Source organism: Protopterus annectens, chromosome 8.part1 (genome assembly GCF_019279795.1).
Source record: "Protopterus annectens isolate FY-2018-M chromosome 8.part1, PAN1.0, whole genome shotgun sequence".
NCBI classification, from domain to species: Eukaryota; Metazoa; Chordata; order Ceratodontiformes; family Protopteridae; genus Protopterus; species Protopterus annectens.
Window position 1 is genome coordinate 422,655,657 of NC_056742.1, and position 9,993 is coordinate 422,665,649.

The window sequence follows — 9,993 nt, forward strand, 5'->3', positions numbered from 1 at the left end:
GTAATCTCAGGGGAAATACACAAAAATGTGCAAAACTTATTGTAAATGGTATCACACATACTGAATCAGAGGCCATTGCCAACCTTTTGATTGACTGGTTCAGTTCAAATTTCTCCCCCTACTCCACTCCCATAGTCCAAAAGAAATACTGCATAACAAATTCCCCCCAACCATTACTAGGGAACAGGTCATCAATGCACTTACAAGACACTGCATCGATGGGCCTCGATAACATACTGGGATGTTTAATAAATAGCATGAAACATGATATCTCCAGTCCACTTCAATCACTTTTCAACTGGAGCATGCAGTCAGGTTTTGTGCCAAAGGAAATGGAGATGCTACAGTTATCCACCTGCACAAAAACCGTCCAAGCACTGATCCGGGTAACTACAGGCCCATAAGCCTTGCCAGCCTCATATGCATGGCCATGGAAAGAATCATCTTGGACATGATAAATGAGTACATAGGTAACCTGCAAATGCTGGCCCCATCACAGTTTAGTTTTCATAGGTTCATAGGTTTTTACTAGGCCTATGAGCACAAGGGCCTTTTTAAGCCTAGCCATGCATCCCAAATCTCTGACAAGTTCTGGTACCTTTGATAAGTGTAAGCAGGGGCTTGGGAGATGAAGTATTGAAAAGCAGGGGCCTGGGAAATTAACCATTTAAAGCTTGCCTCTGTCCATTAGAGGTATCGGTGCAAAACCAGGGATGAATTTACTGTTGCCCATCCAGTTGTCCAAGTTGGGTTAGGGAGGAACTCTGCTTCACATGGATGGGGAGCCTGTTCCAGAGATGGAGTAATCTCTGAGATACATACCTGTCTCTCCAGCAGGTTCTATTTTTATCGCAGGCAAGGTTTAAGTCTTTATAATGGGTAATTCTGATGATGTTTGTTTTGTGGATATGCAGGAGGTCCATCAGAGTGGGGTCTGACAACATATTGTATGCTAAGCATAGATCTCTCCTCAACAGCCTGTAGGAGACAGAATACAGGGATAGGGCTTTGAGGTGGTCTGCATAGGACATTTTACTTATGCCCTGTATTCTTTTAGTGTGGAACCTCTGTGGACTTTCCTTGTTGGATATGCCTGGTTAGTTGCATACCAAAGGGGGCATTGTACTCAATGATAGGTCTGATGAATGCTGAATACAGTGTTACAATGACTTCCTTGGACTTTGATGCCATACCTTTGTTTATAAGTTACGCAGCATAGAATGATTTCCTCACTACTCTAGACACATGATGGTCAAAGGCTAGATTACTGTCTATGTGTGTCCCTAAGTCCCTAACTCCTTGGTCATCTCTAAGGGGTGTGTTGTCAAGATGATTGTTACCAGGGGTGGATAACTTCCTGAAGGATATTATTATACATTTTTTGGCATTTCATTTTAGTCCATGGCTCTGACAGGAGTTGTTTGTCTGTGTCACCCCTTCCTGGAGAACATTTGTGTCAGTCTGGGATTCAATGACAGATACTAATTTGTAATCATCTGCAAATTTATTTAGCCAGAGACCATTGACACCGGCCTTGACTTCAGAGAAGTAAATGCCAAAAGGACCTGTCCAAGGACCATTCCCTGAAAGACTCCACTTGTGACTGGTCTCTTTGTAGTGGTGTACTCCCCAACTCTAACTTCCTGGGCCCTGTCTGTGAGCCAGTTAGCTATGCACTGGGTGACATATGGGTTTGTACCTAACTTCTTGAGTGTGTCAACAATGCCAGAGTGGGATATTGTGTCAAATGCCTTGGCCATGTCAAGGTAGGCAGTGTGAGCCATTTTGCTCTCATCCATTGCCTTGGTGACCTTCTCAAAGAAGTCCACCAAGTTTAATAGGCATGACCTGCCCTTGACAAAACCAAACAGGTTGGGTCCAGTGTCTGGAGGTTTACTATATCATCACTGATCATTTCCATGGTAGTTCTTTCCATGGCTTTGCATATAAGACTAGTGAGACTTATGGGTCTGTAGTTTCCAGGGTCTGTAGATGGTCCACCTTTGTGCAGTGGGATGACTGTTGCTGCTCTCCATTCATGAGGCACAAAACCTGTTTAGAGGCTACAGTTAAATAGCAATTTCAGATGTCCTGATAGGTCATGTTTCATGTTATTTAGAAGGCATCCTGGGATATTGTCTGGGCCCATTGATGCAGTATTCTTGACCTTAGAGAGAGCATTAAGGACCTGTTCCCTAGTGATAGCAGAGGGAGTTATATTTGATTGATTATTCTGGCTCAATATAGGTGACTCCATTTACAATGATCTCTGCACACAATTTTGTATTGCCTTTGAGGTTGCAGACATAGCTAAAGAATGTTTTGTGGTTGTCCTTGGTCTGGGAGGCCAAATTTACCTCACATATGGCTTTGGTAGACTTTATTTATCTTCTGAGTTGTTTGCTTAGTTTGATGACAGTGCTTATATCCTGATGGGTGCTGTTAAAGGAAGGTTGTACCTATTAAATCTGGTGGGCTTTTTTGAGAGGGTTGCCAAAGCATTAGATAAAGGCAAGATTCTGCACAGAGCTTACCTCAACCTGGCCAAGACTTTTGATACAATACGCCAGTCAAGCATTGTAGAAAAGTTCACAAATTAAGTATAAACCCTTTTATAACTCACTGGATAGCCAACTGGCTCACTGATAAGAACCTGGAGGTCAAAATAGGTGAGGACAACTCCACTGAGAGGCCAGTCACTAGCAGAGTCCCTCTGGGGCTCAGTACTGGGCCCGCTCATTTCTGGTATCTATTTCTCTGAAATGAAATATCAAATGCTAAAGGTTTATGGCTGCCTCAGTTTGCAGATGATTGCAAGCTGGGGGTTATCATTGACACCCCTGCAGACACTAGCATTCTTCAAATAGGTCTGTCTCTGACTAACAAATGGTGGCAATGTGTGGTCTTAAAGTCAATGCTAAGAAATGGATAATTGTACCCTTTGGGAAGTCAACAGTCCCTTCTAATTACCATATTGATAATACACCCCTAAGAGTTGACCCAGTAGTCAGGGATCTGGGTATGCACGTTGACAGTAACATCACCTTTGACTACCATATGACCACAGTGATGAGGAAATCCTTTTATGTTACATAACTTATAAGTAAAGGCATGGCATCTAAGTCCAAAAAAGTCATTATCCCACTGTACTCCACCCTTATCAAACCTCTCATGGAGTACAACTCTCCCTTTGGCATGTACCTGACCAGGCATATGCAGCAACTAAGTAACTTCAGAGGTTCCTTACAAAAAAAATACAAGGCATAACAAATCTCATTATGCAGAGTGACTTAAATCCCTTTCCATGTACTCAGTCTCCTATATTGCTGAGGAGTGATCTCTGCCTGGCTTACAAAGCATTCGCAAACCCCACACTTATGAATCTCATACATATTAGTAAGTCAAAGAGTACCAGAAATACAAGGTCTAGGGACCTGAATTTAGTCTGTGACTTAAACAGAACATGCTGGAGAGACAGATATGTGTCCCAGTGAATGCCCCTCCTGTGGAACAGGCTTCCCATCCATGTGAAGCTGCATTTGTATATTACCAGTTTAAGCACAACCTAGACCAGCGGATGGGGAATAGGACATTTACATTGGGTCTGGGATCCATGTCCCTTATGGACAGAGGTAGCTTATAAATGCCTGGCCCTTGTCCTACTTGGGTACAGGACATCATTATTCTTTCAGGAAAACACGGCTAGGCTTAGAAAGCCTGCGCGCATTGTTAGTGCAGTAACAATCTATGATGCTGTGAATCTATGAATAATGTGAAAGACTATCAGCTCCTACAGAAGTGTGGCACTCCAGTATACACTATACCACATGCCAGATTACATGACTCAGGGGTTGATTGATAAGCACATTAATAGAACCTGTGGTCATCATAACCTCCAGTCACACCTTAATGCTTAATTATTTGATGTCTTAGTGAAAGCTGAGTACTAAGTTACCTAGCCTCTTCTCTGTTTGCCATCATACTGTGCACACAATTTCTGCTTTACGATTTTGCTTTTCCTTTTTTGTTGTTTTCTGTCTCCTCCTTCAAAAATGTCCAGGTTAAAGGCATAGACTATGAAAAGCAAATACCAGTTACTTCTGCTAGAAACAATGTGTTATTTATAAGAGCATACCCACTGAATATACATCAAACTAGAAATAAATGAATTGTTTGGTAAACATTTTCTTAATGTATAAATCAGAATTGTTTGCATGCTATTTCTTAAAGCAATATCATCAGACATTGTTCTTTTTGGATAACTGCATTCTGGTATTGTATGTTTAGCATAAATTTTTTGCTAAGAAGAAATCTCCAAGAGTGTCAGCAGATTCAGCTTAAAAACACAGAGAAACAGTTTTACTATTAGCTTTTTTAGACTGATAAAGTCAATTCAGAAAAAAAATAACTAGTTTACAAGTTCTCTGTCTTCACTAACATTCTCACAGCCAGTACTGCAGACAAAAAATGTTTTATTATTTTGGTGTATCTGGTATTATGTCTCCTCTGAACATGCAGTTTAAGTAATCCTTCATATGTACAAAACTCCATTCATATTACCTGCTTGTACTTCTTCCAATATGCTTTTTACTTCCCTGCCTGCCAACCGTCTGACCACATTTCCTAATCGCCTCCCTTGTCCAGGGGTGCAACTACTGGATAAGGTGAGAGATGACCAGGGAGAGAGGCTGTCCTCTGTCAGGCATGTAGGGTTATTGCACCACATGCTGCATCCTGCTTCTATATTTCCTGTGGAGTTGGGGAATATCCTATACCTGGCAGTCTAACCTGTGCTGAGCAATATTGCAAGATAGAACAACATGAGCAAATTATTCTCCAAGCCACAGAATTGCATAAAACCCCTACTCCATAGAGGATGAATCATTATGAAGCAGTGCTAAGAGGCACTTTGAGTAATTCTGTTGCTCTACTGGTGGTTAATCCGGGCACTTGCATCACTTAAGGGGGCTGCATTTCCTCCACCTGCACATGCACATGATTTATTTATTTATTTAACATTTGTTAACTGGGAACGTCCAACTTGGAACAAAGCCAATTTTCAGTAGTGGCCCAGGGATAAATAATCCAGATTCATGTCTTTGTAACATGGGAGGAAACCGGAGAACCCGGAGGAAACCCACACAAATGCAGGGAGGACATGCAGACTCCACACAGAAGGAACCCCAGCCGAGAATCGAATCGGAGAACTTTTTGCTGTGAGGCAACAGTGCTACCACTGCACCACTGCGCTGTCCAAACATGGGAGATTGTTGAGTTGGGGAATAAACATATATCTCCAAGACATTGCCACTACTCTGGAACAAGCTTCCAATTCACATGAAACAGCGCTTCTTAATGACCTGTTCAAGAGCAACTTGGTCAAATCATAGGATCATAAGAAGTTACTAGGCTATTGAACCTGAGGACGTTACAAGCCTAGCCAAGAATTTAGCTCATATTCCAACAAGTCAACACCCTATGCCACTGTCCAACAGAGGCATAGGTAGAATACTAGGGGTGTATTTTCTATTCTCCATCCAGTTATCCAGGTTGCGCTTAAAAAGGTTTAATGAGGTACTCTGCTTTATGTGGAGAGGGAGTCTATTCCACAAAAGGGAGAGTCTCTGGGACACAAACCTGTCCCATCAACAAGTACTATTGATGTCACAGACCAGGTTGAGGTCTCGTGTGTGGGTTACTCTAGTGGAGCTTGACTTGCGGATATGCAGCAGTCCCATCAGATTGGGGTCTAAGATTGCTTTTGTATGCCAGACAGAAATCACCTCTGAGGATTCTGTAGGAGACTGAGTAGAGGGACAGGGCTTTTAGCCTATCTGTGTAGAGTAGATGTTTGAGGCCTTGGATTCTCAGGGTGAGGAATCTCTTTGGTCTCCCCAGCTGATGCATGTGGTTTGTGAGGTACATTCTGAAAGGGGGATTGTATTCAATAATCAGTCTTATAAGGGAAGACTACAGGGATGTTATGACCACCTTGTCCCTGGATGAAATCCCCTTACTAATGAGGTGGGCCATTTAGAAAGCTTTCTGCACAATGGAAGCAATATGGTGAACAAAAGTCAGTTTGCTATCAACCTGGGTTCCCAAGTCCTTCACAACTGATGCATGCTTAGTGCCTTATTATCAATGTGATCATTTGTGGGGACGTCATTCTCCACAAAAGGGATGATGATGCATTTTTTGGCATTCAGTTTGAGGCCATTTTTCTGGCACCAGTCATTTGTTTGGGTGAGACCCTCTTGGAGGATATCCACTTCACTAGGGTAATTGATGACAGCACCCAGATTGTAGTCATCTGCAAACTTCATCAGCCATAGCCCACTAGATTTGGCCTGCACCTCTGAGAAGTATATCCCAAACAGCAGAGGCCCCAAGATGGATCCCTGGGGTACAATTCTTGTTACAGGTCTACTACTTGAGGTGGCTTCTCCTATTTTGACTAGGTAGGTTCTATCAGTGAGCCAGTTTGCTACCCATCTGGTAACATATGGACTGGTGCCTAGTTCAGAGAGTGTATCTATTATACCTGAGTGGGAATAGTATTGGAGACCTAGGCCAGGTCAAGGTAGGTGGTATGCACTGTCTTCCCCATGTCTATGGCCTTGGTGACTGTGTGAAAGAAGTCGACCAAATTTAACAGGCATGACCTCCCCTTGACAAAGCCAAACTGTGTGGGATCAAGTGTCTGGAGGTTGCCAATGTCCTTGTTAATGAGGGCCATGATAATCCGCTCCATGGCCTTGCAGGTTAGGCTAGTTAGGCTGTTGGGTCTATAATTTCCTGGATTTGTGGATGCTCCACCTTTGTGCAAAGGGATGACAGTAGTCCTCCACTCGGTTGGGACAAAGCCGGTACTCAGGCTTTGGTTGAATAGGGTGCCTAATGGTGCTGCAAGTTCCTGCCTGAGTTCATGTAGAATGTAAACCAACAAAATTCATGTAGAATGTAGCCTGGGATGTTATTGGGTCCCATGGAAACTGTATTTTTTGCCTTTGAGAGGGCAGTGATGACTTGCTCCCTAGAGATAAGGGGAGGGGTCAGGTACTGAGGATGTCCTGTTTTACTGATGGGGAGGACAGAGGCGTGAAGTTTTCACTGAAACTGTCTGCCAGCAGGTTGGCTATATCTACAGGGTTTGTGTATGTGGTGTGTTTGACCATCAGTTCTGAGCAGATTTGGGTGCTTCCCTTGAGACTGCAGACATATGTGAAGAAAGCCTAATGATTGTCTTTAGTAGATGTGGCCAATTTGGACTCGAAGTTTGCTTTTCACTAGTGCTCTTATTTGCTTGTTCGGGCTAAGGAGAGATTGCTTCCAATTAGACACTTGTTCCTTCTTGGTCCTGGACAGCATTTTTTTTCTTTTTATTATAGAGTTTATTTATTGCAGATGTCCACCAGACAGGTTTACTCTTCCTTGAGGAAGATGATTTTGTCCTGTCTGGTATTTCTGATTCTATGCAGCTATATAAATGCTCATATAGTACTTTGGTGTAAGTTTGGACATATGTGCCAGTTTCTGTGGAGGAGGGGGCTTTGAGGCTGTTTATACCTTCCCTCAAGTCATTGTAATCAGCTTTTTAGAAGTTTTTTTGTTTTACCCTAGCTGGGTGGGTGTGGGGGGGTCGGGGGGAGATGGTGACTTTGAAAGTGACTGCTTTGTGGTCAGATCTTACCAGGGATGATGATGACACTTTATGGATGTTGCAGTGGTTAGTCATGTTGGTTAATACCAAGTCCAAGATATTTTCACCTCTTGTGGGGGGTGTCAACCAATTGGTCCAAGGCATTTGCATTGACAAAATCAATGAATCTCTGGGCAGTTGTGTTTTGGCATGAGTATTTCTTCCAATCTATGGTTGGATAGTTATAGTTGCCCAGGATTAGGGTAAAGGGTTGAATCTTGATAGATTCAAAGAGGTCCAGATAGGTGGAGTGGGCAATGGCATCTTGAGTCAGAGTCGGAGGCCTGTAGCTAGCTATGATTTGAATAGGGGTCTTGTCAATTGTTAACTGCACCTGGAGTATTTCCTGTGCATCATACTGTTTGACCAGCCTAGAGGTGTGTATGTCTTTTATATATATATATATATTGCAACTCCACCTCCTTTTGTTTTGCTGCCCATGGGTTGGGGTCTGAATGAATGATAGGATGAGTAACCTGGTATGACTGGGGTGCACTCCGCAGCTTTGAACCAGGTTTCTGTGATTGCACAAATGTCAACTTGTATGGGAGACAGCAAATTCATCCCTGGGGTGGCACCCATGTGTCTCATGGACAGGGGTAGTCTGTGTTTATCATAGACTCTCTCTGCAAATTAAATTCATCTAACCAAGGACAATTGAGGCAACTCAGTATTAACATGACGAGGCTTGTAGGGGCTCTAGGGCCACTAGCCTAGTAACCCCGTATGAACCTATGAGTATGCAAAGTAAAGGTTATCATCACTATCTAGTAGAGGTAAGAGTATTCTGCCAGCTGGTGATGCATACAATGTGGCTGTCCTGTGTTAGATGCCAGTAATACAGTGACAGGACCTTCTCCCTCTTCCCAGTATGGCCAACTTGATGTTAGCCAGTCACTCCCACCATCCCTCACCCACACAACCAATGTTTGAGCCACTAATTAAACTCAGGTCATCTGGGCCATATTCAGGGCTTCACCCACAGTGATGCAGAACCAGATCAACAGCCTGTATATTAATAGAGAAGTCAGAAAAAAACTGACATTGTTTTGTCAAAGAAAGGAGTACATATATGTAAGACCCTTACTGAAAATATTGTTTTACATGTACTACCTGGAAAACAAAAACATTAGTCTAAGGATAGTCTAGAAGAAAATAAAAAAAATGTTGGCATTAACTTAGGGAAACATTAACTTAACTGTAACACTTGAGTTTAAATTTATGCATCTCTCACCAGCCCTTTAAGTTTTAGTAGATATGAAAATTAATCATACTATTTGCAGCATAATGGTATTCCAGTTAATTTTCCTTACAAATTCCATATCTGTTTTAGGTTATGCCATGTTTTAATTCTGCTTTACTAGTGCACCATTTAAAAGACTATCAACTGGTCTACACAAAGTTTATTAGAAAATACATTTATGAAGTTTTTGGTTAATTTTACTTATCCGTGTTTCTTGTCACCCAGTTTTTATTCTGGTTCTGTTCTTTGTGTACTGGTGTGACAAATTTATTGCAGCTGTGCGGTTGTGTTTTACTCTTTTAGATTTATGAAAATATGTTAGTATTTACAAAGTGACATTTTATTATGTTTTTTGAGTGAGCTCTGACTGAGTGAATTTTTTTCTGTTTTACATTTGAGAATACAGTACTTAGAATAATATCTTGTTCAATTAGATGAAATAATATATCATATACTAAAATATACTTAATATCATAGTTTGATAAAGTTTAGAATGAAATACATTTACATTTGTTAACTTAGTGATCAAAACATAAATGAATGCTTGGTATAAAGGGACTATAAACCATTGCAAATAGAAAAAAAAACACTAAATATTATTTATTACTGCTCTGTTATTCTTGTTAAATAGTGTAGCTGGACATTAATAACAATTTAGATATTTGAACTTCTTTTTAAAATACCACTTCAGATGACAGTACTATAGATAGAACTGGACATTCCTAGCTTAAGAATTATTATAGCTGTGCAGCTGTATACATAGAACAATTTTAGGGCTCTATAATATTAGAAATTAAAACACTCAATATTGTCCATTTAAGCTTGTTAAGGGACACCATAAGGACACTGCATTTGTCAGCTTCCTATTATTTCCCCTTAATGGATGATCAAGGTATAAAAAAGAACACAAAAGGTCATATTCCTTGAGGCAAAATATTAAACAGGCAAACAGCCCTAGGTACGGTGTATAGGAAAACCTATCAAACCACAAAAGGAGAGCTGTACTGACTTTGTGGTACTCTGAATCAAAGAATTATCATTATTGTTT